The sequence below is a fragment of the Diplotaxodon limnothrissa genome, linkage group LG8 (assembly GCF_057381915.1).
Source record: "Diplotaxodon limnothrissa isolate DT_005_m linkage group LG8, D_limnothrissa_male_GT1.1, whole genome shotgun sequence".
Taxonomy (NCBI): domain Eukaryota; kingdom Metazoa; phylum Chordata; class Actinopteri; order Cichliformes; family Cichlidae; genus Diplotaxodon; species Diplotaxodon limnothrissa.
In genome coordinates this window covers 30,141,482-30,165,031 of record NC_140603.1, presented here as the reverse complement: position 1 = coordinate 30,165,031, position 23,550 = coordinate 30,141,482, and the positions used below count along the sequence as shown (strand labels likewise).

The 23,550-nt window shown below is 46.5% G+C and overlaps 46 non-coding genes across 46 annotated transcripts; 12 read left to right on the top strand and 34 right to left on the bottom strand.

The window, feature by feature from the left end:
* Positions 1-384: 384 nt before the first annotated feature.
* Positions 385-456, bottom strand: trnad-guc (transfer RNA aspartic acid (anticodon GUC)). The gene has a single exon. It is a non-coding gene; the product is annotated as a tRNA-Asp (tRNA).
* Positions 457-607: 151 nt separating this feature from the next.
* trnaq-cug (transfer RNA glutamine (anticodon CUG)) lies at positions 608-679 on the top strand. Its single transcript has one exon. It is a non-coding gene; the product is annotated as a tRNA-Gln (tRNA).
* Positions 680-1,153: 474 nt separating this feature from the next.
* trnav-cac (transfer RNA valine (anticodon CAC)) lies at positions 1,154-1,226 on the bottom strand. The gene has a single exon. It is a non-coding gene; the product is annotated as a tRNA-Val (tRNA).
* Positions 1,227-1,840: 614 nt separating this feature from the next.
* On the bottom strand, positions 1,841-1,913 carry trnav-aac (transfer RNA valine (anticodon AAC)). Its single transcript has one exon. It is a non-coding gene; the product is annotated as a tRNA-Val (tRNA).
* A 522-nt stretch (positions 1,914-2,435) lies between these two features.
* Positions 2,436-2,507, bottom strand: trnad-guc (transfer RNA aspartic acid (anticodon GUC)). The gene has a single exon. It is a non-coding gene; the product is annotated as a tRNA-Asp (tRNA).
* A 151-nt stretch (positions 2,508-2,658) lies between these two features.
* On the top strand, positions 2,659-2,730 carry trnaq-cug (transfer RNA glutamine (anticodon CUG)). Its single transcript has one exon. It is a non-coding gene; the product is annotated as a tRNA-Gln (tRNA).
* A 474-nt stretch (positions 2,731-3,204) lies between these two features.
* Positions 3,205-3,277, bottom strand: trnav-cac (transfer RNA valine (anticodon CAC)). The gene has a single exon. It is a non-coding gene; the product is annotated as a tRNA-Val (tRNA).
* Positions 3,278-3,891: 614 nt separating this feature from the next.
* trnav-aac (transfer RNA valine (anticodon AAC)) lies at positions 3,892-3,964 on the bottom strand. Its single transcript has one exon. It is a non-coding gene; the product is annotated as a tRNA-Val (tRNA).
* A 522-nt stretch (positions 3,965-4,486) lies between these two features.
* Positions 4,487-4,558, bottom strand: trnad-guc (transfer RNA aspartic acid (anticodon GUC)). The gene has a single exon. It is a non-coding gene; the product is annotated as a tRNA-Asp (tRNA).
* A 151-nt stretch (positions 4,559-4,709) lies between these two features.
* trnaq-cug (transfer RNA glutamine (anticodon CUG)) lies at positions 4,710-4,781 on the top strand. Its single transcript has one exon. It is a non-coding gene; the product is annotated as a tRNA-Gln (tRNA).
* Positions 4,782-5,255: 474 nt separating this feature from the next.
* Positions 5,256-5,328, bottom strand: trnav-cac (transfer RNA valine (anticodon CAC)). Its single transcript has one exon. It is a non-coding gene; the product is annotated as a tRNA-Val (tRNA).
* Positions 5,329-5,942: 614 nt separating this feature from the next.
* trnav-aac (transfer RNA valine (anticodon AAC)) lies at positions 5,943-6,015 on the bottom strand. Its single transcript has one exon. It is a non-coding gene; the product is annotated as a tRNA-Val (tRNA).
* A 522-nt stretch (positions 6,016-6,537) lies between these two features.
* trnad-guc (transfer RNA aspartic acid (anticodon GUC)) lies at positions 6,538-6,609 on the bottom strand. Its single transcript has one exon. It is a non-coding gene; the product is annotated as a tRNA-Asp (tRNA).
* A 151-nt stretch (positions 6,610-6,760) lies between these two features.
* On the top strand, positions 6,761-6,832 carry trnaq-cug (transfer RNA glutamine (anticodon CUG)). The gene has a single exon. It is a non-coding gene; the product is annotated as a tRNA-Gln (tRNA).
* Positions 6,833-7,306: 474 nt separating this feature from the next.
* Positions 7,307-7,379, bottom strand: trnav-cac (transfer RNA valine (anticodon CAC)). Its single transcript has one exon. It is a non-coding gene; the product is annotated as a tRNA-Val (tRNA).
* Positions 7,380-7,993: 614 nt separating this feature from the next.
* Positions 7,994-8,066, bottom strand: trnav-aac (transfer RNA valine (anticodon AAC)). The gene has a single exon. It is a non-coding gene; the product is annotated as a tRNA-Val (tRNA).
* Positions 8,067-8,588: 522 nt separating this feature from the next.
* trnad-guc (transfer RNA aspartic acid (anticodon GUC)) lies at positions 8,589-8,660 on the bottom strand. Its single transcript has one exon. It is a non-coding gene; the product is annotated as a tRNA-Asp (tRNA).
* A 151-nt stretch (positions 8,661-8,811) lies between these two features.
* Positions 8,812-8,883, top strand: trnaq-cug (transfer RNA glutamine (anticodon CUG)). Its single transcript has one exon. It is a non-coding gene; the product is annotated as a tRNA-Gln (tRNA).
* Positions 8,884-9,351: 468 nt separating this feature from the next.
* Positions 9,352-9,424, bottom strand: trnav-cac (transfer RNA valine (anticodon CAC)). Its single transcript has one exon. It is a non-coding gene; the product is annotated as a tRNA-Val (tRNA).
* Positions 9,425-10,038: 614 nt separating this feature from the next.
* trnav-aac (transfer RNA valine (anticodon AAC)) lies at positions 10,039-10,111 on the bottom strand. Its single transcript has one exon. It is a non-coding gene; the product is annotated as a tRNA-Val (tRNA).
* A 522-nt stretch (positions 10,112-10,633) lies between these two features.
* trnad-guc (transfer RNA aspartic acid (anticodon GUC)) lies at positions 10,634-10,705 on the bottom strand. The gene has a single exon. It is a non-coding gene; the product is annotated as a tRNA-Asp (tRNA).
* Positions 10,706-10,856: 151 nt separating this feature from the next.
* trnaq-cug (transfer RNA glutamine (anticodon CUG)) lies at positions 10,857-10,928 on the top strand. Its single transcript has one exon. It is a non-coding gene; the product is annotated as a tRNA-Gln (tRNA).
* Positions 10,929-11,402: 474 nt separating this feature from the next.
* On the bottom strand, positions 11,403-11,475 carry trnav-cac (transfer RNA valine (anticodon CAC)). Its single transcript has one exon. It is a non-coding gene; the product is annotated as a tRNA-Val (tRNA).
* Positions 11,476-12,089: 614 nt separating this feature from the next.
* Positions 12,090-12,162, bottom strand: trnav-aac (transfer RNA valine (anticodon AAC)). The gene has a single exon. It is a non-coding gene; the product is annotated as a tRNA-Val (tRNA).
* Positions 12,163-12,684: 522 nt separating this feature from the next.
* trnad-guc (transfer RNA aspartic acid (anticodon GUC)) lies at positions 12,685-12,756 on the bottom strand. Its single transcript has one exon. It is a non-coding gene; the product is annotated as a tRNA-Asp (tRNA).
* Positions 12,757-12,907: 151 nt separating this feature from the next.
* trnaq-cug (transfer RNA glutamine (anticodon CUG)) lies at positions 12,908-12,979 on the top strand. Its single transcript has one exon. It is a non-coding gene; the product is annotated as a tRNA-Gln (tRNA).
* Positions 12,980-13,447: 468 nt separating this feature from the next.
* trnav-cac (transfer RNA valine (anticodon CAC)) lies at positions 13,448-13,520 on the bottom strand. Its single transcript has one exon. It is a non-coding gene; the product is annotated as a tRNA-Val (tRNA).
* Positions 13,521-14,134: 614 nt separating this feature from the next.
* trnav-aac (transfer RNA valine (anticodon AAC)) lies at positions 14,135-14,207 on the bottom strand. Its single transcript has one exon. It is a non-coding gene; the product is annotated as a tRNA-Val (tRNA).
* Positions 14,208-14,729: 522 nt separating this feature from the next.
* On the bottom strand, positions 14,730-14,801 carry trnad-guc (transfer RNA aspartic acid (anticodon GUC)). The gene has a single exon. It is a non-coding gene; the product is annotated as a tRNA-Asp (tRNA).
* Positions 14,802-14,952: 151 nt separating this feature from the next.
* On the top strand, positions 14,953-15,024 carry trnaq-cug (transfer RNA glutamine (anticodon CUG)). The gene has a single exon. It is a non-coding gene; the product is annotated as a tRNA-Gln (tRNA).
* A 474-nt stretch (positions 15,025-15,498) lies between these two features.
* Positions 15,499-15,571, bottom strand: trnav-cac (transfer RNA valine (anticodon CAC)). The gene has a single exon. It is a non-coding gene; the product is annotated as a tRNA-Val (tRNA).
* Positions 15,572-16,185: 614 nt separating this feature from the next.
* Positions 16,186-16,258, bottom strand: trnav-aac (transfer RNA valine (anticodon AAC)). The gene has a single exon. It is a non-coding gene; the product is annotated as a tRNA-Val (tRNA).
* Positions 16,259-16,780: 522 nt separating this feature from the next.
* trnad-guc (transfer RNA aspartic acid (anticodon GUC)) lies at positions 16,781-16,852 on the bottom strand. Its single transcript has one exon. It is a non-coding gene; the product is annotated as a tRNA-Asp (tRNA).
* A 151-nt stretch (positions 16,853-17,003) lies between these two features.
* Positions 17,004-17,075, top strand: trnaq-cug (transfer RNA glutamine (anticodon CUG)). The gene has a single exon. It is a non-coding gene; the product is annotated as a tRNA-Gln (tRNA).
* Positions 17,076-17,549: 474 nt separating this feature from the next.
* On the bottom strand, positions 17,550-17,622 carry trnav-cac (transfer RNA valine (anticodon CAC)). The gene has a single exon. It is a non-coding gene; the product is annotated as a tRNA-Val (tRNA).
* A 614-nt stretch (positions 17,623-18,236) lies between these two features.
* trnav-aac (transfer RNA valine (anticodon AAC)) lies at positions 18,237-18,309 on the bottom strand. The gene has a single exon. It is a non-coding gene; the product is annotated as a tRNA-Val (tRNA).
* Positions 18,310-18,831: 522 nt separating this feature from the next.
* trnad-guc (transfer RNA aspartic acid (anticodon GUC)) lies at positions 18,832-18,903 on the bottom strand. The gene has a single exon. It is a non-coding gene; the product is annotated as a tRNA-Asp (tRNA).
* Positions 18,904-19,054: 151 nt separating this feature from the next.
* On the top strand, positions 19,055-19,126 carry trnaq-cug (transfer RNA glutamine (anticodon CUG)). Its single transcript has one exon. It is a non-coding gene; the product is annotated as a tRNA-Gln (tRNA).
* A 474-nt stretch (positions 19,127-19,600) lies between these two features.
* trnav-cac (transfer RNA valine (anticodon CAC)) lies at positions 19,601-19,673 on the bottom strand. Its single transcript has one exon. It is a non-coding gene; the product is annotated as a tRNA-Val (tRNA).
* Positions 19,674-20,287: 614 nt separating this feature from the next.
* Positions 20,288-20,360, bottom strand: trnav-aac (transfer RNA valine (anticodon AAC)). The gene has a single exon. It is a non-coding gene; the product is annotated as a tRNA-Val (tRNA).
* Positions 20,361-20,882: 522 nt separating this feature from the next.
* Positions 20,883-20,954, bottom strand: trnad-guc (transfer RNA aspartic acid (anticodon GUC)). The gene has a single exon. It is a non-coding gene; the product is annotated as a tRNA-Asp (tRNA).
* A 151-nt stretch (positions 20,955-21,105) lies between these two features.
* trnaq-cug (transfer RNA glutamine (anticodon CUG)) lies at positions 21,106-21,177 on the top strand. Its single transcript has one exon. It is a non-coding gene; the product is annotated as a tRNA-Gln (tRNA).
* A 474-nt stretch (positions 21,178-21,651) lies between these two features.
* On the bottom strand, positions 21,652-21,724 carry trnav-cac (transfer RNA valine (anticodon CAC)). The gene has a single exon. It is a non-coding gene; the product is annotated as a tRNA-Val (tRNA).
* Positions 21,725-22,338: 614 nt separating this feature from the next.
* Positions 22,339-22,411, bottom strand: trnav-aac (transfer RNA valine (anticodon AAC)). The gene has a single exon. It is a non-coding gene; the product is annotated as a tRNA-Val (tRNA).
* A 522-nt stretch (positions 22,412-22,933) lies between these two features.
* Positions 22,934-23,005, bottom strand: trnad-guc (transfer RNA aspartic acid (anticodon GUC)). The gene has a single exon. It is a non-coding gene; the product is annotated as a tRNA-Asp (tRNA).
* A 151-nt stretch (positions 23,006-23,156) lies between these two features.
* On the top strand, positions 23,157-23,228 carry trnaq-cug (transfer RNA glutamine (anticodon CUG)). The gene has a single exon. It is a non-coding gene; the product is annotated as a tRNA-Gln (tRNA).
* Positions 23,229-23,550: the final 322 nt, after the last annotated feature.

Here is a 23,550-nt window from a genome sequence, read left to right as displayed (position 1 = left end):
ATGGCTGTATTGACAATGCAAATTGTGATCTCAAGATTGCATCTCTTGTCATGGGAGCTGATCTTCTGGTTGACAAGCTCTTTGATGTCCTTTGTTTGGCTAGCACACAATCTACAGAAGACAAGACCAAGAAACTTATTTGTCAGTAGGGACGCACGTAAAACAGAGAAAATGCTGCACAAGCAGTGTTCTCTTGGACTAGCATCTCTTCTGATGGGAGCTCTTTCTGAGAAGACCTTTTCGACTTGTGAGCGCACAGGTGGAATTCATGTTTCTTCAAGCCCATTATAGGACTAGATTATTAGATTGACTAGGATCTGGTGTGCGATTAAGGTGTGTGTGGTCATTGCAGGTAAAAGGCAGAACAGAGAAGGAAACTGCTCACTCCCCGTCGGGGAATTGAACCCCGGTCTTCCGCGTGACAGGCGGAGATACTGTCCACTATACTAACGAGGACCTCTGATGCACTGCAATGGTCACGTCAAGCTGCGATTCGCAGCAGGTATGACAGGTAAAATTTGGCTGGCCGTGTAGAAATCCCCATCGGTTTACCAGGAACTACACTTTTATGCCTGTTTGACACAGATCTTTTGTGTGCTTCAGGCAGGGTTCCATGGTGTAATGGTTAGCACTCTGGACTCTGAATCCAGCGATCTGAGTTCAAGTCTCAGTGGAACCTCATTTGGCTTTCTAGCACTTTGCTCCACAGGTACATTAGCATTAGCACACGCTAGCATAAGAATCTAGTCAGTTGAAGAGCAAGTTAGTGGCCCAGTCAGTTCCACTCCTCTTGTGTTGGCTGATCTCATCTGCACATGGTCTTCATGCTGCACCAAACCTCGCTCATGCTCTTCTGCTGCACTTTCCACTTCAGCTTCCTGCTGTATCGTTCATTAGCCACCTTGACTCAAGTCAACTTTTCCTCTTGCACTCTTCCCACTTCCAATCCCTTTGCCACCTCTGAAGGCCCCGATCTTCTTCTTGACAAGCTCTTTGATGTCCTTTGTTTGGCTAGCACACAACCTACAGAAGACAAAACCAAGAGACTTAATTCTCAATAGGGATGCAAGTAAAACAGAGAAAATGCTGGACAAGCAGAGTTGTCTAAAGAGTGAATATCAATTCCCTTGTAACCAAAGAAGGAAAAGACCCATGTTTCCGCCCGGTTTCGGACCGGGGACCTTTCGCGTGTGAGGCGAACGTGATAACCACTACACTACGGAAACCCCGAAAGACAGCTTGTTTGGCTTTCCAATGTGTCTCACTGAGTAATCTCGCACTCTGACAAATTTGGTGACATGTTCCTATCATGGCCTTGAAGTAAAAGGAGCCATGGAGAAGAGACAGACGCACTCTAGCAAGGAGTCTGAACTGTAGTCTCCATGTTAGGCTCACTTAAACTTTGGACATTTAGGAGTTCACTAAAGCAAGCACAGCTCAACATATGCTGCCCTAAGAACCCCAGAACCTCTGGCAGCAGAACTGTTGCCTAAAGCGCCCATTTGTTTCATTGCCTTGGGCATTGGCTGAAAATAGGCCCAAGTCCTGTGCAGGCCACCTAGAGCCAGTCATTTCCAAGAGCTTAGTCTGTGCCTCCATCTTCAGGAAATATAGCGACTGGAGATTTGTTGATTTGTGTGAAGTCTGTGGAGTTTGCAGAAATTTGGGCCATAGACAACTCTTTAGCAAGACGAGCATCCAAAGGTTACAGATGTCAGAGACCTGAACCAGATTTGAGTACTTTCTCTTGTCTGTGTCCCAAACAGCAGTAGAACCCCACAAGTTCAAGCAGTGCCTGCAGTCAGACACTTTTATATCAGGACGCATAAGCAAAGACGCATGCTTCCGCCCGGTTTCGGACCGGGGACCTTTCGCGTGTTAGGCGAACGTGATAACCACTACACTACGGAAACTGAGCTTGCGTACCCCGTAGTAATTAAAGGAGCATTTCAATGCTTTCTTACATTTGTGGACTTTTATGACAGATCATGTAGGACTATTGAGAAGGAGGGAACTCCCATTTGTGTCATTCTTCAAGCACTCCCCCACTTATGGCTGTATTGACAATGCAAATTGTGATCTCAAGATTGCATCTCTTGTCATGGGAGCTGATCTTCTGGTTGACAAGCTCTTTGATGTCCTTTGTTTGGCTAGCACACAATCTACAGAAGACAAGACCAAGAAACTTATTTGTCAGTAGGGACGCACGTAAAACAGAGAAAATGCTGCACAAGCAGTGTTCTCTTGGACTAGCATCTCTTCTGATGGGAGCTCTTTCTGAGAAGACCTTTTCGACTTGTGAGCGCACAGGTGGAATTCATGTTTCTTCAAGCCCATTATAGGACTAGATTATTAGATTGACTAGGATCTGGTGTGCGATTAAGGTGTGTGTGGTCATTGCAGGTAAAAGGAAGAACAGAGAAGGAAACTGCTCACTCCCCGTCGGGGAATCGAACCCCGGTCTTCCGCGTGACAGGCGGAGATACTGTCCACTATACTAACGAGGACCTCTGAAGCACTGCAATGGTCACGTCAAGCTGCGATTCGCAGCAGGTATGACAGGTAAAATTTGGCTGGCCGTGTAGAAATCCCCATCGGTTTACCAGGAACTACACTTTTATGCCTGTTTGACACAGATCTTTTGTGTGCTTCAGGCAGGGTTCCATGGTGTAATGGTTAGCACTCTGGACTCTGAATCCAGCGATCTGAGTTCAAGTCTCAGTGGAACCTCATTTGGCTTTCTAGCACTTTGCTCCACAGGTACATTAGCATTAGCACACGCTAGCATAAGAATCTAGTCAGTTGAAGAGCAAGTTAGTGGCCCAGTCAGTTCCACTCCTCTTGTGTTGGCTGATCTCATCTGCACATGGTCTTCATGCTGCACCAAACCTCGCTCATGCTCTTCTGCTGCACTTTCCACTTCAGCTTCCTGCTGTATCGTTCATTAGCCACCTTGACTCAAGTCAACTTTTCCTCTTGCACTCTTCCCACTTCCAATCCCTTTGCCACCTCTGAAGGCCCCGATCTTCTTCTTGACAAGCTCTTTGATGTCCTTTGTTTGGCTAGCACACAACCTACAGAAGACAAAACCAAGAGACTTAATTCTCAATAGGGATGCAAGTAAAACAGAGAAAATGCTGGACAAGCAGAGTTGTCTAAAGAGTGAATATCAATTCCCTTGTAACCAAAGAAGGAAAAGACCCATGTTTCCGCCCGGTTTCGGACCGGGGACCTTTCGCGTGTGAGGCGAACGTGATAACCACTACACTACGGAAACCCCGAAAGACAGCTTGTTTGGCTTTCCAATGTGTCTCACTGAGTAATCTCGCACTCTGACAAATTTGGTGACATGTTCCTATCATGGCCTTGAAGTAAAAGGAGCCATGGAGAAGAGACAGACGCACTCTAGCAAGGAGTCTGAACTGTAGTCTCCATGTTAGGCTCACTTAAACTTTGGACATTTAGGAGTTCACTAAAGCAAGCACAGCTCAACATATGCTGCCCTAAGAACCCCAGAACCTCTGGCAGCAGAACTGTTGCCTAAAGCGCCCATTTGTTTCATTGCCTTGGGCATTGGCTGAAAATAGGCCCAAGTCCTGTGCAGGCCACCTAGAGCCAGTCATTTCCAAGAGCTTAGTCTGTGCCTCCATCTTCAGGAAATATAGCGACTGGAGATTTGTTGATTTGTGTGAAGTCTGTGGAGTTTGCAGAAATTTGGGCCATAGACAACTCTTTAGCAAGACGAGCATCCAAAGGTTACAGATGTCAGAGACCTGAACCAGATTTGAGTACTTTCTCTTGTCTGTGTCCCAAACAGCAGTAGAACCCCACAAGTTCAAGCAGTGCCTGCAGTCAGACACTTTTATATCAGGACGCATAAGCAAAGACGCATGCTTCCGCCCGGTTTCGGACCGGGGACCTTTCGCGTGTTAGGCAAACGTGATAACCACTACACTACGGAAACTGAGCTTGCGTACCCCGTAGTAATTAAAGGAGCATTTCAATGCTTTCTTACATTTGTGGACTTTTATGACAGATCATGTAGGACTATTGAGAAGGAGGGAACTCCCATTTGTGTCATTCTTCAAGCACTCCCCCACTTATGGCTGTATTGACAATGCAAATTGTGATCTCAAGATTGCATCTCTTGTCATGGGAGCTGATCTTCTGGTTGACAAGCTCTTTGATGTCCTTTGTTTGGCTAGCACACAATCTACAGAAGACAAGACCAAGAAACTTATTTGTCAGTAGGGACGCACGTAAAACAGAGAAAATGCTGCACAAGCAGTGTTCTCTTGGACTAGCATCTCTTCTGATGGGAGCTCTTTCTGAGAAGACCTTTTCGACTTGTGAGCGCACAGGTGGAATTCATGTTTCTTCAAGCCCATTATAGGACTAGATTATTAGATTGACTAGGATCTGGTGTGCGATTAAGGTGTGTGTGGTCATTGCAGGTAAAAGGAAGAACAGAGAAGGAAACTGCTCACTCCCCGTCGGGGAATCGAACCCCGGTCTTCCGCGTGACAGGCGGAGATACTGTCCACTATACTAACGAGGACCTCTGAAGCACTGCAATGGTCACGTCAAGCTGCGATTCGCAGCAGGTATGACAGGTAAAATTTGGCTGGCCGTGTAGAAATCCCCATCGGTTTACCAGGAACTACACTTTTATGCCTGTTTGACACAGATCTTTTGTGTGCTTCAGGCAGGGTTCCATGGTGTAATGGTTAGCACTCTGGACCCTGAATCCAGCGATCTGAGTTCAAGTCTCAGTGGAACCTCATTTGGCTTTCTAGCACTTTGCTCCACAGGTACATTAGCATTAGCACACGCTAGCATAAGAATCTAGTCAGTTGAAGAGCAAGTTAGTGGCCCAGTCAGTTCCACTCCTCTTGTGTTGGCTGATCTCATCTGCACATGGTCTTCATGCTGCACCAAACCTCGCTCATGCTCTTCTGCTGCACTTTCCACTTCAGCTTCCTGCTGTATCGTTCATTAGCCACCTTGACTCAAGTCAACTTTTCCTCTTGCACTCTTCCCACTTCCAATCCCTTTGCCACCTCTGAAGGCCCCGATCTTCTTCTTGACAAGCTCTTTGATGTCCTTTGTTTGGCTAGCACACAACCTACAGAAGACAAAACCAAGAGACTTAATTCTCAATAGGGATGCAAGTAAAACAGAGAAAATGCTGGACAAGCAGAGTTGTCTAAAGAGTGAATATCAATTCCCTTGTAACCAAAGAAGGAAAAGACCCATGTTTCCGCCCGGTTTCGGACCGGGGACCTTTCGCGTGTGAGGCGAACGTGATAACCACTACACTACGGAAACCCCGAAAGACAGCTTGTTTGGCTTTCCAATGTGTCTCACTGAGTAATCTCGCACTCTGACAAATTTGGTGACATGTTCCTATCATGGCCTTGAAGTAAAAGGAGCCATGGAGAAGAGACAGACGCACTCTAGCAAGGAGTCTGAACTGTAGTCTCCATGTTAGGCTCACTTAAACTTTGGACATTTAGGAGTTCACTAAAGCAAGCACAGCTCAACATATGCTGCCCTAAGAACCCCAGAACCTCTGGCAGCAGAACTGTTGCCTAAAGCGCCCATTTGTTTCATTGCCTTGGGCATTGGCTGAAAATAGGCCCAAGTCCTGTGCAGGCCACCTAGAGCCAGTCATTTCCAAGAGCTTAGTCTGTGCCTCCATCTTCAGGAAATATAGCGACTGGAGATTTGTTGATTTGTGTGAAGTCTGTGGAGTTTGCAGAAATTTGGGCCATAGACAACTCTTTAGCAAGACGAGCATCCAAAGGTTACAGATGTCAGAGACCTGAACCAGATTTGAGTACTTTCTCTTGTCTGTGTCCCAAACAGCAGTAGAACCCCACAAGTTCAAGCAGTGCCTGCAGTCAGACACTTTTATATCAGGACGCATAAGCAAAGACGCATGCTTCCGCCCGGTTTCGGACCGGGGACCTTTCGCGTGTTAGGCAAACGTGATAACCACTACACTACGGAAACTGAGCTTGCGTACCCCGTAGTAATTAAAGGAGCATTTCAATGCTTTCTTACATTTGTGGACTTTTATGACAGATCATGTAGGACTATTGAGAAGGAGGGAACTCCCATTTGTGTCATTCTTCAAGCACTCCCCCACTTATGGCTGTATTGACAATGCAAATTGTGATCTCAAGATTGCATCTCTTGTCATGGGAGCTGATCTTCTGGTTGACAAGCTCTTTGATGTCCTTTGTTTGGCTAGCACACAATCTACAGAAGACAAGACCAAGAAACTTATTTGTCAGTAGGGACGCACGTAAAACAGAGAAAATGCTGCACAAGCAGTGTTCTCTTGGACTAGCATCTCTTCTGATGGGAGCTCTTTCTGAGAAGACCTTTTCGACTTGTGAGCGCACAGGTGGAATTCATGTTTCTTCAAGCCCATTATAGGACTAGATTATTAGATTGACTAGGATCTGGTGTGCGATTAAGGTGTGTGTGGTCATTGCAGGTAAAAGGAAGAACAGAGAAGGAAACTGCTCACTCCCCGTCGGGGAATCGAACCCCGGTCTTCCGCGTGACAGGCGGAGATACTGTCCACTATACTAACGAGGACCTCTGAAGCACTGCAATGGTCACGTCAAGCTGCGATTCGCAGCAGGTATGACAGGTAAAATTTGGCTGGCCGTGTAGAAATCCCCATCGGTTTACCAGGAACTACACTTTTATGCCTGTTTGACACAGATCTTTTGTGTGCTTCAGGCAGGGTTCCATGGTGTAATGGTTAGCACTCTGGACCCTGAATCCAGCGATCTGAGTTCAAGTCTCAGTGGAACCTCATTTGGCTTTCTAGCACTTTGCTCCACAGGTACATTAGCATTAGCACACGCTAGCATAAGAATCTAGTCAGTTGAAGAGCAAGTTAGTGGCCCAGTCAGTTCCACTCCTCTTGTGTTGGCTGATCTCATCTGCACATGGTCTTCATGCTGCACCAAACCTCGCTCATGCTCTTCTGCTGCACTTTCCACTTCAGCTTCCTGCTGTATCGTTCATTAGCCACCTTGACTCAAGTCAACTTTTCCTCTTGCACTCTTCCCACTTCCAATCCCTTTGCCACCTCTGAAGGCCCCGATCTTCTTCTTGACAAGCTCTTTGATGTCCTTTGTTTGGCTAGCACACAACCTACAGAAGACAAAACCAAGAGACTTAATTCTCAATAGGGATGCAAGTAAAACAGAGAAAATGCTGGACAAGCAGAGTTGTCTAAAGAGTGAATATCAATTCCCTTGTAACCAAAGAAGGAAAAGACCCATGTTTCCGCCCGGTTTCGGACCGGGGACCTTTCGCGTGTGAGGCGAACGTGATAACCACTACACTACGGAAACCCCAAAAGACAGCTTGTTTGGCTTTCCAATGTGTCTCACTGAGTAATCTCGCACTCTGACAAATTTGGTGACATGTTCCTATCATGGCCTTGAAGTAAAAGGAGCCATGGAGAAGAGACAGACGCACTCTAGCAAGGAGTCTGAACTGTAGTCTCCATGTTAGGCTCACTTAAACTTTGGACATTTAGGAGTTCACTAAAGCAAGCACAGCTCAACATATGCTGCCCTAAGAACCCCAGAACCTCTGGCAGCAGAACTGTTGCCTAAAGCGCCCATTTGTTTCATTGCCTTGGGCATTGGCTGAAAATAGGCCCAAGTCCTGTGCAGGCCACCTAGAGCCAGTCATTTCCAAGAGCTTAGTCTGTGCCTCCATCTTCAGGAAATATAGCGACTGGAGATTTGTTGATTTGTGTGAAGTCTGTGGAGTTTGCAGAAATTTGGGCCATAGACAACTCTTTAGCAAGACGAGCATCCAAAGGTTACAGATGTCAGAGACCTGAACCAGATTTGAGTACTTTCTCTTGTCTGTGTCCCAAACAGCAGTAGAACCCCACAAGTTCAAGCAGTGCCTGCAGTCAGACACTTTTATATCAGGACGCATAAGCAAAGACGCATGCTTCCGCCCGGTTTCGGACCGGGGACCTTTCGCGTGTTAGGCGAACGTGATAACCACTACACTACGGAAACTGAGCTTGCGTACCCCGTAGTAATTAAAGGAGCATTTCAATGCTTTCTTACATTTGTGGACTTTTATGACAGATCATGTAGGACTATTGAGAAGGAGGGAACTCCCATTTGTGTCATTCTTCAAGCACTCCCCCACTTATGGCTGTATTGACAATGCAAATTGTGATCTCAAGATTGCATCTCTTGTCATGGGAGCTGATCTTCTGGTTGACAAGCTCTTTGATGTCCTTTGTTTGGCTAGCACACAATCTACAGAAGACAAGACCAAGAAACTTATTTGTCAGTAGGGACGCACGTAAAACAGAGAAAATGCTGCACAAGCAGTGTTCTCTTGGACTAGCATCTCTTCTGATGGGAGCTCTTTCTGAGAAGACCTTTTCGACTTGTGAGCGCACAGGTGGAATTCATGTTTCTTCAAGCCCATTATAGGACTAGATTATTAGATTGACTAGGATCTGGTGTGCGATTAAGGTGTGTGTGGTCATTGCAGGTAAAAGGCAGAACAGAGAAGGAAACTGCTCACTCCCCGTCGGGGAATCGAACCCCGGTCTTCCGCGTGACAGGCGGAGATACTGTCCACTATACTAACGAGAACCTCTGAAGCACTGCAATGGTCACGTCAAGCTGCGATTCGCAGCAGGTATGACAGGTAAAATTTGGCTGGCCGTGTAGAAATCCCCATCGGTTTACCAGGAACTACACTTTTATGCCTGTTTGACACAGATCTTTTGTGTGCTTCAGGCAGGGTTCCATGGTGTAATGGTTAGTACTCTGGACTCTGAATCCAGCGATCTGAGTTCAAGTCTCAGTGGAACCTCATTTGGCTTTCTAGCACTTTGCTCCACAGGTGCATTAGCACACGCTAGCATAAGAATCTAGTCAGTTGAAGAGCAAGTTAGTGGCCCAGTCAGTTCCACTCCTCTTGTGTTGGCTGATCTCATCTGCACATGGTCTTCATGCTGCACCAAACCTCGCTCATGCTCTTCTGCTGCACTTTCCACTTCAGCTTCCTGCTGTATCGTTCATTAGCCACCTTGACTCAAGTCAACTTTTCCTCTTGCACTCTTCCCACTTCCAATCCCTTTGCCACCTCTGAAGGCCCCGATCTTCTTCTTGACAAGCTCTTTGATGTCCTTTGTTTGGCTAGCACACAACCTACAGAAGACAAAACCAAGAGACTTAATTCTCAATAGGGATGCAAGTAAAACAGAGAAAATGCTGGACAAGCAGAGTTGTCTAAAGAGTGAATATCAATTCCCTTGTAACCAAAGAAGGAAAAGACCCATGTTTCCGCCCGGTTTCGGACCGGGGACCTTTCGCGTGTGAGGCGAACGTGATAACCACTACACTACGGAAACCCCGAAAGACAGCTTGTTTGGCTTTCCAATGTGTCTCACTGAGTAATCTCGCACTCTGACAAATTTGGTGACATGTTCCTATCATGGCCTTGAAGTAAAAGGAGCCATGGAGAAGAGACAGACGCACTCTAGCAAGGAGTCTGAACTGTAGTCTCCATGTTAGGCTCACTTAAACTTTGGACATTTAGGAGTTCACTAAAGCAAGCACAGCTCAACATATGCTGCCCTAAGAACCCCAGAACCTCTGGCAGCAGAACTGTTGCCTAAAGCGCCCATTTGTTTCATTGCCTTGGGCATTGGCTGAAAATAGGCCCAAGTCCTGTGCAGGCCACCTAGAGCCAGTCATTTCCAAGAGCTTAGTCTGTGCCTCCATCTTCAGGAAATATAGCGACTGGAGATTTGTTGATTTGTGTGAAGTCTGTGGAGTTTGCAGAAATTTGGGCCATAGACAACTCTTTAGCAAGACGAGCATCCAAAGGTTACAGATGTCAGAGACCTGAACCAGATTTGAGTACTTTCTCTTGTCTGTGTCCCAAACAGCAGTAGAACCCCACAAGTTCAAGCAGTGCCTGCAGTCAGACACTTTTATATCAGGACGCATAAGCAAAGACGCATGCTTCCGCCCGGTTTCGGACCGGGGACCTTTCGCGTGTTAGGCAAACGTGATAACCACTACACTACGGAAACTGAGCTTGCGTACCCCGTAGTAATTAAAGGAGCATTTCAATGCTTTCTTACATTTGTGGACTTTTATGACAGATCATGTAGGACTATTGAGAAGGAGGGAACTCCCATTTGTGTCATTCTTCAAGCACTCCCCCACTTATGGCTGTATTGACAATGCAAATTGTGATCTCAAGATTGCATCTCTTGTCATGGGAGCTGATCTTCTGGTTGACAAGCTCTTTGATGTCCTTTGTTTGGCTAGCACACAATCTACAGAAGACAAGACCAAGAAACTTATTTGTCAGTAGGGACGCACGTAAAACAGAGAAAATGCTGCACAAGCAGTGTTCTCTTGGACTAGCATCTCTTCTGATGGGAGCTCTTTCTGAGAAGACCTTTTCGACTTGTGAGCGCACAGGTGGAATTCATGTTTCTTCAAGCCCATTATAGGACTAGATTATTAGATTGACTAGGATCTGGTGTGCGATTAAGGTGTGTGTGGTCATTGCAGGTAAAAGGAAGAACAGAGAAGGAAACTGCTCACTCCCCGTCGGGGAATCGAACCCCGGTCTTCCGCGTGACAGGCGGAGATACTGTCCACTATACTAACGAGGACCTCTGAAGCACTGCAATGGTCACGTCAAGCTGCGATTCGCAGCAGGTATGACAGGTAAAATTTGGCTGGCCGTGTAGAAATCCCCATCGGTTTACCAGGAACTACACTTTTATGCCTGTTTGACACAGATCTTTTGTGTGCTTCAGGCAGGGTTCCATGGTGTAATGGTTAGCACTCTGGACCCTGAATCCAGCGATCTGAGTTCAAGTCTCAGTGGAACCTCATTTGGCTTTCTAGCACTTTGCTCCACAGGTACATTAGCATTAGCACACGCTAGCATAAGAATCTAGTCAGTTGAAGAGCAAGTTAGTGGCCCAGTCAGTTCCACTCCTCTTGTGTTGGCTGATCTCATCTGCACATGGTCTTCATGCTGCACCAAACCTCGCTCATGCTCTTCTGCTGCACTTTCCACTTCAGCTTCCTGCTGTATCGTTCATTAGCCACCTTGACTCAAGTCAACTTTTCCTCTTGCACTCTTCCCACTTCCAATCCCTTTGCCACCTCTGAAGGCCCCGATCTTCTTCTTGACAAGCTCTTTGATGTCCTTTGTTTGGCTAGCACACAACCTACAGAAGACAAAACCAAGAGACTTAATTCTCAATAGGGATGCAAGTAAAACAGAGAAAATGCTGGACAAGCAGAGTTGTCTAAAGAGTGAATATCAATTCCCTTGTAACCAAAGAAGGAAAAGACCCATGTTTCCGCCCGGTTTCGGACCGGGGACCTTTCGCGTGTGAGGCGAACGTGATAACCACTACACTACGGAAACCCCAAAAGACAGCTTGTTTGGCTTTCCAATGTGTCTCACTGAGTAATCTCGCACTCTGACAAATTTGGTGACATGTTCCTATCATGGCCTTGAAGTAAAAGGAGCCATGGAGAAGAGACAGACGCACTCTAGCAAGGAGTCTGAACTGTAGTCTCCATGTTAGGCTCACTTAAACTTTGGACATTTAGGAGTTCACTAAAGCAAGCACAGCTCAACATATGCTGCCCTAAGAACCCCAGAACCTCTGGCAGCAGAACTGTTGCCTAAAGCGCCCATTTGTTTCATTGCCTTGGGCATTGGCTGAAAATAGGCCCAAGTCCTGTGCAGGCCACCTAGAGCCAGTCATTTCCAAGAGCTTAGTCTGTGCCTCCATCTTCAGGAAATATAGCGACTGGAGATTTGTTGATTTGTGTGAAGTCTGTGGAGTTTGCAGAAATTTGGGCCATAGACAACTCTTTAGCAAGACGAGCATCCAAAGGTTACAGATGTCAGAGACCTGAACCAGATTTGAGTACTTTCTCTTGTCTGTGTCCCAAACAGCAGTAGAACCCCACAAGTTCAAGCAGTGCCTGCAGTCAGACACTTTTATATCAGGACGCATAAGCAAAGACGCATGCTTCCGCCCGGTTTCGGACCGGGGACCTTTCGCGTGTTAGGCGAACGTGATAACCACTACACTACGGAAACTGAGCTTGCGTACCCCGTAGTAATTAAAGGAGCATTTCAATGCTTTCTTACATTTGTGGACTTTTATGACAGATCATGTAGGACTATTGAGAAGGAGGGAACTCCCATTTGTGTCATTCTTCAAGCACTCCCCCACTTATGGCTGTATTGACAATGCAAATTGTGATCTCAAGATTGCATCTCTTGTCATGGGAGCTGATCTTCTGGTTGACAAGCTCTTTGATGTCCTTTGTTTGGCTAGCACACAATCTACAGAAGACAAGACCAAGAAACTTATTTGTCAGTAGGGACGCACGTAAAACAGAGAAAATGCTGCACAAGCAGTGTTCTCTTGGACTAGCATCTCTTCTGATGGGAGCTCTTTCTGAGAAGACCTTTTCGACTTGTGAGCGCACAGGTGGAATTCATGTTTCTTCAAGCCCATTATAGGACTAGATTATTAGATTGACTAGGATCTGGTGTGCGATTAAGGTGTGTGTGGTCATTGCAGGTAAAAGGCAGAACAGAGAAGGAAACTGCTCACTCCCCGTCGGGGAATCGAACCCCGGTCTTCCGCGTGACAGGCGGAGATACTGTCCACTATACTAACGAGAACCTCTGAAGCACTGCAATGGTCACGTCAAGCTGCGATTCGCAGCAGGTATGACAGGTAAAATTTGGCTGGCCGTGTAGAAATCCCCATCGGTTTACCAGGAACTACACTTTTATGCCTGTTTGACACAGATCTTTTGTGTGCTTCAGGCAGGGTTCCATGGTGTAATGGTTAGTACTCTGGACTCTGAATCCAGCGATCTGAGTTCAAGTCTCAGTGGAACCTCATTTGGCTTTCTAGCACTTTGCTCCACAGGTGCATTAGCACACGCTAGCATAAGAATCTAGTCAGTTGAAGAGCAAGTTAGTGGCCCAGTCAGTTCCACTCCTCTTGTGTTGGCTGATCTCATCTGCACATGGTCTTCATGCTGCACCAAACCTCGCTCATGCTCTTCTGCTGCACTTTCCACTTCAGCTTCCTGCTGTATCGTTCATTAGCCACCTTGACTCAAGTCAACTTTTCCTCTTGCACTCTTCCCACTTCCAATCCCTTTGCCACCTCTGAAGGCCCCGATCTTCTTCTTGACAAGCTCTTTGATGTCCTTTGTTTGGCTAGCACACAACCTACAGAAGACAAAACCAAGAGACTTAATTCTCAATAGGGATGCAAGTAAAACAGAGAAAATGCTGGACAAGCAGAGTTGTCTAAAGAGTGAATATCAATTCCCTTGTAACCAAAGAAGGAAAAGACCCATGTTTCCGCCCGGTTTCGGACCGGGGACCTTTCGCGTGTGAGGCGAACGTGATAACCACTACACTACGGAAACCCCAAAAGACAGCTTGTTTGGCTTTCCAATGTGTCTCACTGAGTAATCTCGCACTCTGACAAATTTGGTGACATGTTCCTATCATGGCCTTGAAGTAAAAGGAGCCATGGAGAAGAGACAGACGCACTCTAGCAAGGAGTCTGAACTGTAGTCTCCATGTTAGGCTCACTTAAACTTTGGACATTTAGGAGTTCACTAAAGCAAGCACAGCTCAACATATGCTGCCCTAAGAACCCCAGAACCTCTGGCAGCAGAACTGTTGCCTAAAGCACCCATTTGTTTCATTGCCTTGGGCATTGGCTGAAAATAGGCCCAAGTCCTGTGCAGGCCACCTAGAGCCAGTCATTTCCAAGAGCTTAGTCTGTGCCTCCATCTTCAGGAAATATAGCGACTGGAGATTTGTTGATTTGTGTGAAGTCTGTGGAGTTTGCAGAAATTTGGGCCATAGACAACTCTTTAGCAAGACGAGCATCCAAAGGTTACAGATGTCAGAGACCTGAACCAGATTTGAGTACTTTCTCTTGTCTGTGTCCCAAACAGCAGTAGAACCCCACAAGTTCAAGCAGTGCCTGCAGTCAGACACTTTTATATCAGGACGCATAAGCAAAGACGCATGCTTCCGCCCGGTTTCGGACCGGGGACCTTTCGCGTGTTAGGCGAACGTGATAACCACTACACTACGGAAACTGAGCTTGCGTACCCCGTAGTAATTAAAGGAGCATTTCAATGCTTTCTTACATTTGTGGACTTTTATGACAGATCATGTAGGACTATTGAGAAGGAGGGAACTCCCATTTGTGTCATTCTTCAAGCACTCCCCCACTTATGGCTGTATTGACAATGCAAATTGTGATCTCAAGATTGCATCTCTTGTCATGGGAGCTGATCTTCTGGTTGACAAGCTCTTTGATGTCCTTTGTTTGGCTAGCACACAATCTACAGAAGACAAGACCAAGAAACTTATTTGTCAGTAGGGACGCACGTAAAACAGAGAAAATGCTGCACAAGCAGTGTTCTCTTGGACTAGCATCTCTTCTGATGGGAGCTCTTTCTGAGAAGACCTTTTCGACTTGTGAGCGCACAGGTGGAATTCATGTTTCTTCAAGCCCATTATAGGACTAGATTATTAGATTGACTAGGATCTGGTGTGCGATTAAGGTGTGTGTGGTCATTGCAGGTAAAAGGCAGAACAGAGAAGGAAACTGCTCACTCCCCGTCGGGGAATCGAACCCCGGTCTTCCGCGTGACAGGCGGAGATACTGTCCACTATACTAACGAGGACCTCTGAAGCGCTGCAATGGTCACGTCAAGCTGCGATTCGCAGCAGGTATGACAGGTAAAATTTGGCTGGCCGTGTAGAAATCCCCATCGGTTTACCAGGAACTACACTTTTATGCCTGTTTGACACAAATCTTTTGTGTGCTTCAGGCAGGGTTCCATGGTGTAATGGTTAGCACTCTGGACTCTGAATCCAGCGATCTGAGTTCAAGTCTCAGTGGAACCTCATTTGGCTTTCTAGCACTTTGCTCCACAGGTACATTAGCATTAGCACACGCTAGCATAAGAATCTAGTCAGTTGAAGAGCAAGTTAGTGGCCCAGTCAGTTCCACTCCTCTTGTGTTGGCTGATCTCATCTGCACATGGTCTTCATGCTGCACCAAACCTCGCTCATACTCTTCTGCTGCACTTTCCACTTCAGCTTCCTGCTGTATCGTTCATTAGCCACCTTGACTCAAGTCAACTTTTCCTCTTGCACTCTTCCCACTTCCAATCCCTTTGCCACCTCTGAAGGCCCCGATCTTCTTCTTGACAAGCTCTTTGATGTCCTTTGTTTGGCTAGCACACAACCTACAGAAGACAAAACCAAGAGACTTAATTCTCAATAGGGATGCAAGTAAAACAGAGAAAATGCTGGACAAGCAGAGTTGTCTAAAGAGTGAATATCAATTCCCTTGTAACCAAAGAAGGAAAAGACCCATGTTTCCGCCCGGTTTCGGACCGGGGACCTTTCGCGTGTGAGGCGAACGTGATAACCACTACACTACGGAAACCCCGAAAGACAGCTTGTTTGGCTTTCCAATGTGTCTCACTGAGTAATCTCGCACTCTGACAAATTTGGTGACATGTTCCTATCATGGCCTTGAAGTAAAAGGAGCCATGGAGAAGAGACAGACGCACTCTAGCAAGGAGTCTGAACTGTAGTCTCCATGTTAGGCTCACTTAAACTTTGGACATTTAGGAGTTCACTAAAGCAAGCACAGCTCAACATATGCTGCCCTAAGAACCCCAGAACCTCTGGCAGCAGAACTGTTGCCTAAAGCGCCCATTTGTTTCATTGCCTTGGGCATTGGCTGAAAATAGGCCCAAGTCCTGTGCAGGCCACCTAGAGCCAGTCATTTCCAAGAGCTTAGTCTGTGCCTCCATCTTCAGGAAATATAGCGACTGGAGATTTGTTGATTTGTGTGAAGTCTGTGGAGTTTGCAGAAATTTGGGCCATAGACAACTCTTTAGCAAGACGAGCATCCAAAGGTTACAGATGTCAGAGACCTGAACCAGATTTGAGTACTTTCTCTTGTCTGTGTCCCAAACAGCAGTAGAACCCCACAAGTTCAAGCAGTGCCTGCAGTCAGACACTTTTATATCAGGACGCATAAGCAAAGACGCATGCTTCCGCCCGGTTTCGGACCGGGGACCTTTCGCGTGTTAGGCGAACGTGATGACCACTACACTACGGAAACTGAGCTTGCGTACCCCGTAGTAATTAAAGGAGCATTTCAATGCTTTCTTACATTTGTGGACTTTTATGACAGATCATGTAGGACTATTGAGAAGGAGGGAACTCCCATTTGTGTCATTCTTCAAGCACTCCCCCACTTATGGCTGTATTGACAATGCAAATTGTGATCTCAAGATTGCATCTCTTGTCATGGGAGCTGATCTTCTGGTTGACAAGCTCTTTGATGTCCTTTGTTTGGCTAGCACACAATCTACAGAAGACAAGACCAAGAAACTTATTTGTCAGTAGGGACGCACGTAAAACAGAGAAAATGCTGCACAAGCAGTGTTCTCTTGGACTAGCATCTCTTCTGATGGGAGCTCTTTCTGAGAAGACCTTTTCGACTTGTGAGCGCACAGGTGGAATTCATGTTTCTTCAAGCCCATTATAGGACTAGATTATTAGATTGACTAGGATCTGGTGTGCGATTAAGGTGTGTGTGGTCATTGCAGGTAAAAGGAAGAACAGAGAAGGAAACTGCTCACTCCCCGTCGGGGAATCGAACCCCGGTCTTCCGCGTGACAGGCGGAGATACTGTCCACTATACTAACGAGGACCTCTGACGCACTGCAATGGTCACGTCAAGCTGCGATTCGCAGCAGGTATGACAGGTAAAATTTGGCTGGCCGTGTAGAAATCCCCATCGGTTTACCAGGAACTACACTTTTATGCCTGTTTGACACAGATCTTTTGTGTGCTTCAGGCAGGGTTCCATGGTGTAATGGTTAGCACTCTGGACCCTGAATCCAGCGATCTGAGTTCAAGTCTCAGTGGAACCTCATTTGGCTTTCTAGCACTTTGCTCCACAGGTACATTAGCATTAGCACACGCTAGCATAAGAATCTAGTCAGTTGAAGAGCAAGTTAGTGGCCCAGTCAGTTCCACTCCTCTTGTGTTGGCTGATCTCATCTGCACATGGTCTTCATGCTGCACCAAACCTCGCTCATGCTCTTCTGCTGCACTTTCCACTTCAGCTTCCTGCTGTATCGTTCATTAGCCACCTTGACTCAAGTCAACTTTTCCTCTTGCACTCTTCCCACTTCCAATCCCTTTGCCACCTCTGAAGGCCCCGATCTTCTTCTTGACAAGCTCTTTGATGTCCTTTGTTTGGCTAGCACACAACCTACAGAAGACAAAACCAAGAGACTTAATTCTCAATAGGGATGCAAGTAAAACAGAGAAAATGCTGGACAAGCAGAGTTGTCTAAAGAGTGAATATCAATTCCCTTGTAACCAAAGAAGGAAAAGACCCATGTTTCCGCCCGGTTTCGGACCGGGGACCTTTCGCGTGTGAGGCGAACGTGATAACCACTACACTACGGAAACCCCGAAAGACAGCTTGTTTGGCTTTCCAATGTGTCTCACTGAGTAATCTCGCACTCTGACAAATTTGGTGACATGTTCCTATCATGGCCTTGAAGTAAAAGGAGCCATGGAGAAGAGACAGACGCACTCTAGCAAGGAGTCTGAACTGTAGTCTCCATGTTAGGCTCACTTAAACTTTGGACATTTAGGAGTTCACTAAAGCAAGCACAGCTCAACATATGCTGCCCTAAGAACCCCAGAACCTCTGGCAGCAGAACTGTTGCCTAAAGCACCCATTTGTTTCATTGCCTTGGGCATTGGCTGAAAATAGGCCCAAGTCCTGTGCAGGCCACCTAGAGCCAGTCATTTCCAAGAGCTTAGTCTGTGCCTCCATCTTCAGGAAATATAGCGACTGGAGATTTGTTGATTTGTGTGAAGTCTGTGGAGTTTGCAGAAATTTGGGCCATAGACAACTCTTTAGCAAGACGAGCATCCAAAGGTTACAGATGTCAGAGACCTGAACCAGATTTGAGTACTTTCTCTTGTCTGTGTCCCAAACAGCAGTAGAACCCCACAAGTTCAAGCAGTGCCTGCAGTCAGACACTTTTATATCAGGACGCATAAGCAAAGACGCATGCTTCCGCCCGGTTTCGGACCGGGGACCTTTCGCGTGTTAGGCGAACGTGATAACCACTACACTACGGAAACTGAGCTTGCGTACCCCGTAGTAATTAAAGGAGCATTTCAATGCTTTCTTACATTTGTGGACTTTTATGACAGATCATGTAGGACTATTGAGAAGGAGGGAACTCCCATTTGTGTCATTCTTCAAGCACTCCCCCACTTATGGCTGTATTGACAATGCAAATTGTGATCTCAAGATTGCATCTCTTGTCATGGGAGCTGATCTTCTGGTTGACAAGCTCTTTGATGTCCTTTGTTTGGCTAGCACACAATCTACAGAAGACAAGACCAAGAAACTTATTTGTCAGTAGGGACGCACGTAAAACAGAGAAAATGCTGCACAAGCAGTGTTCTCTTGGACTAGCATCTCTTCTGATGGGAGCTCTTTCTGAGAAGACCTTTTCGACTTGTGAGCGCACAGGTGGAATTCATGTTTCTTCAAGCCCATTATAGGACTAGATTATTAGATTGACTAGGATCTGGTGTGCGATTAAGGTGTGTGTGGTCATTGCAGGTAAAAGGAAGAACAGAGAAGGAAACTGCTCACTCCCCGTCGGGGAATCGAACCCCGGTCTTCCGCGTGACAGGCGGAGATACTGTCCACTATACTAACGAGGACCTCTGAAGCACTGCAATGGTCACGTCAAGCTGCGATTCGCAGCAGGTATGACAGGTAAAATTTGGCTGGCCGTGTAGAAATCCCCATCGGTTTACCAGGAACTACACTTTTATGCCTGTTTGACACAGATCTTTTGTGTGCTTCAGGCAGGGTTCCATGGTGTAATGGTTAGCACTCTGGACTCTGAATCCAGCGATCTGAGTTCAAGTCTCAGTGGAACCTCATTTGGCTTTCTAGCACTTTGCTCCACAGGTACATTAGCATTAGCACACGCTAGCATAAGAATCTAGTCAGTTGAAGAGCAAGTTAGTGGCCCAGTCAGTTCCACTCCTCTTGTGTTGGCTGATCTCATCTGCACATGGTCTTCATGCTGCACCAAACCTCGCTCATGCTCTTCTGCTGCACTTTCCACTTCAGCTTCCTGCTGTATCGTTCATTAGCCACCTTGACTCAAGTCAACTTTTCCTCTTGCACTCTTCCCACTTCCAATCCCTTTGCCACCTCTGAAGGCCCCGATCTTCTTCTTGACAAGCTCTTTGATGTCCTTTGTTTGGCTAGCACACAACCTACAGAAGACAAAACCAAGAGACTTAATTCTCAATAGGGATGCAAGTAAAACAGAGAAAATGCTGGACAAGCAGAGTTGTCTAAAGAGTGAATATCAATTCCCTTGTAACCAAAGAAGGAAAAGACCCATGTTTCCGCCCGGTTTCGGACCGGGGACCTTTCGCGTGTGAGGCGAACGTGATAACCACTACACTACGGAAACCCCGAAAGACAGCTTGTTTGGCTTTCCAATGTGTCTCACTGAGTAATCTCGCACTCTGACAAATTTGGTGACATGTTCCTATCATGGCCTTGAAGTAAAAGGAGCCATGGAGAAGAGACAGACGCACTCTAGCAAGGAGTCTGAACTGTAGTCTCCATGTTAGGCTCACTTAAACTTTGGACATTTAGGAGTTCACTAAAGCAAGCACAGCTCAACATATGCTGCCCTAAGAACCCCAGAACCTCTGGCAGCAGAACTGTTGCCTAAAGCGCCCATTTGTTTCATTGCCTTGGGCATTGGCTGAAAATAGGCCCAAGTCCTGTGCAGGCCACCTAGAGCCAGTCATTTCCAAGAGCTTAGTCTGTGCCTCCATCTTCAGGAAATATAGCGACTGGAGATTTGTTGATTTGTGTGAAGTCTGTGGAGTTTGCAGAAATTTGGGCCATAGACAACTCTTTAGCAAGACGAGCATCCAAAGGTTACAGATGTCAGAGACCTGAACCAGATTTGAGTACTTTCTCTTGTCTGTGTCCCAAACAGCAGTAGAACCCCACAAGTTCAAGCAGTGCCTGCAGTCAGACACTTTTATATCAGGACGCATAAGCAAAGACGCATGCTTCCGCCCGGTTTCGGACCGGGGACCTTTCGCGTGTTAGGCGAACGTGATAACCACTACACTACGGAAACTGAGCTTGCGTACCCCGTAGTAATTAAAGGAGCATTTCAATGCTTTCTTACATTTGTGGACTTTTATGACAGATCATGTAGGACTATTGAGAAGGAGGGAACTCCCATTTGTGTCATTCTTCAAGCACTCCCCCACTTATGGCTGTATTGACAATGCAAATTGTGATCTCAAGATTGCATCTCTTGTCATGGGAGCTGATCTTCTGGTTGACAAGCTCTTTGATGTCCTTTGTTTGGCTAGCACACAATCTACAGAAGACAAGACCAAGAAACTTATTTGTCAGTAGGGACGCACGTAAAACAGAGAAAATGCTGCACAAGCAGTGTTCTCTTGGACTAGCATCTCTTCTGATGGGAGCTCTTTCTGAGAAGACCTTTTCGACTTGTGAGCGCACAGGTGGAATTCATGTTTCTTCAAGCCCATTATAGGACTAGATTATTAGATTGACTAGGATCTGGTGTGCGATTAAGGTGTGTGTGGTCATTGCAGGTAAAAGGCAGAACAGAGAAGGAAACTGCTCACTCCCCGTCGGGGAATCGAACCCCGGGCTTCCGCGTGACAGGCGGAGATACTGTCCACTATACTAACGAGGACCTCTGACGCACTGCAATGGTCACGTCAAGCTGCGATTCGCAGCAGGTATGACAGGTAAAATTTGGCTGGCCGTGTAGAAATCCCCATCGGTTTACCAGGAACTACACTTTTATGCCTGTTTGACACAGATCTTTTGTGTGCTTCAGGCAGGGTTCCATGGTGTAATGGTTAGCACTCTGGACCCTGAATCCAGCGATCTGAGTTCAAGTCTCAGTGGAACCTCATTTGGCTTTCTAGCACTTTGCTCCACAGGTACATTAGCATTAGCACACGCTAGCATAAGAATCTAGTCAGTTGAAGAGCAAGTTAGTGGCCCAGTCAGTTCCACTCCTCTTGTGTTGGCTGATCTCATCTGCACATGGTCTTCATGCTGCACCAAACCTCGCTCATGCTCTTCTGCTGCACTTTCCACTTCAGCTTCCTGCTGTATCGTTCATTAGCCACCTTGACTCAAGTCAACTTTTCCTCTTGCACTCTTCCCACTTCCAATCCCTTTGCCACCTCTGAAGGCCCCGATCTTCTTCTTGACAAGCTCTTTGATGTCCTTTGTTTGGCTAGCACACAACCTACAGAAGACAAAACCAAGAGACTTAATTCTCAATAGGGATGCAAGTAAAACAGAGAAAATGCTGGACAAGCAGAGTTGTCTAAAGAGTGAATATCAATTCCCTTGTAACCAAAGAAGGAAAAGACCCATGTTTCCGCCCGGTTTCGGACCGGGGACCTTTCGCGTGTGAGGCGAACGTGATAACCACTACACTACGGAAACCCCGAAAGACAGCTTGTTTGGCTTTCCAATGTGTCTCACTGAGTAATCTCGCACTCTGACAAATTTGGTGACATGTTCCTATCATGGCCTTGAAGTAAAAGGAGCCATGGAGAAGAGACAGACGCACTCTAGCAAGGAGTCTGAACTGTAGTCTCCATGTTAGGCTCACTTAAACTTTGGACATTTAGGAGTTCACTAAAGCAAGCACAGCTCAACATATGCTGCCCTAAGAACCCCAGAACCTCTGGCAGCAGAACTGTTGCCTAAAGCACCCATTTGTTTCATTGCCTTGGGCATTGGCTGAAAATAGGCCCAAGTCCTGTGCAGGCCACCTAGAGCCAGTCATTTCCAAGAGCTTAGTCTGTGCCTCCATCTTCAGGAAATATAGCGACTGGAGATTTGTTGATTTGTGTGAAGTCTGTGGAGTTTGCAGAAATTTGGGCCATAGACAACTCTTTAGCAAGACGAGCATCCAAAGGTTACAGATGTCAGAGACCTGAACCAGATTTGAGTACTTTCTCTTGTCTGTGTCCCAAACAGCAGTAGAACCCCACAAGTTCAAGCAGTGCCTGCAGTCAGACACTTTTATATCAGGACGCATAAGCAAAGACGCATGCTTCCGCCCGGTTTCGGACCGGGGACCTTTCGCGTGTTAGGCAAACGTGATAACCACTACACTACGGAAACTGAGCTTGCGTACCCCGTAGTAATTAAAGGAGCATTTCAATGCTTTCTTACATTTGTGGACTTTTATGACAGATCATGTAGGACTATTGAGAAGGAGGGAACTCCCATTTGTGTCATTCTTCAAGCACTCCCCCACTTATGGCTGTATTGACAATGCAAATTGTGATCTCAAGATTGCATCTCTTGTCATGGGAGCTGATCTTCTGGTTGACAAGCTCTTTGATGTCCTTTGTTTGGCTAGCACACAATCTACAGAAGACAAGACCAAGAAACTTATTTGTCAGTAGGGACGCACGTAAAACAGAGAAAATGCTGCACAAGCAGTGTTCTCTTGGACTAGCATCTCTTCTGATGGGAGCTCTTTCTGAGAAGACCTTTTCGACTTGTGAGCGCACAGGTGGAATTCATGTTTCTTCAAGCCCATTATAGGACTAGATTATTAGATTGACTAGGATCTGGTGTGCGATTAAGGTGTGTGTGGTCATTGCAGGTAAAAGGAAGAACAGAGAAGGAAACTGCTCACTCCCCGTCGGGGAATCGAACCCCGGGCTTCCGCGTGACAGGCGGAGATACTGTCCACTATACTAACGAGGACCTCTGAAGCACTGCAATGGTCACGTCAAGCTGCGATTCGCAGCAGGTATGACAGGTAAAATTTGGCTGGCCGTGTAGAAATCCCCATCGGTTTACCAGGAACTACACTTTTATGCCTGTTTGACACAGATCTTTTGTGTGCTTCAGGCAGGGTTCCATGGTGTAATGGTTAGCACTCTGGACTCTGAATCCAGCGATCTGAGTTCAAGTCTCAGTGGAACCTCATTTGGCTTTCTAGCACTTTGCTCCACAGGTGCATTAGCACACGCTAGCATAAGAATCTAGTCAGTTGAAGAGCAAGTTAGTGGCCCAGTCAGTTCCACTCCTCTTGTGTTGGCTGATCTCATCTGCACATGGTCTTCATGCTGCACCAAACCTCGCTCATGCTCTTCTGCTGCACTTTCCACTTCAGCTTCCTGCTGTATCGTTCATTAGCCACCTTGACTCAAGTCAACTTTTCCTCTTGCACTCTTCCCACTTCCAATCCCTTTGCCACCTCTGAAGGCCCCGATCTTCTTCTTGACAAGCTCTTTGATGTCCTTTGT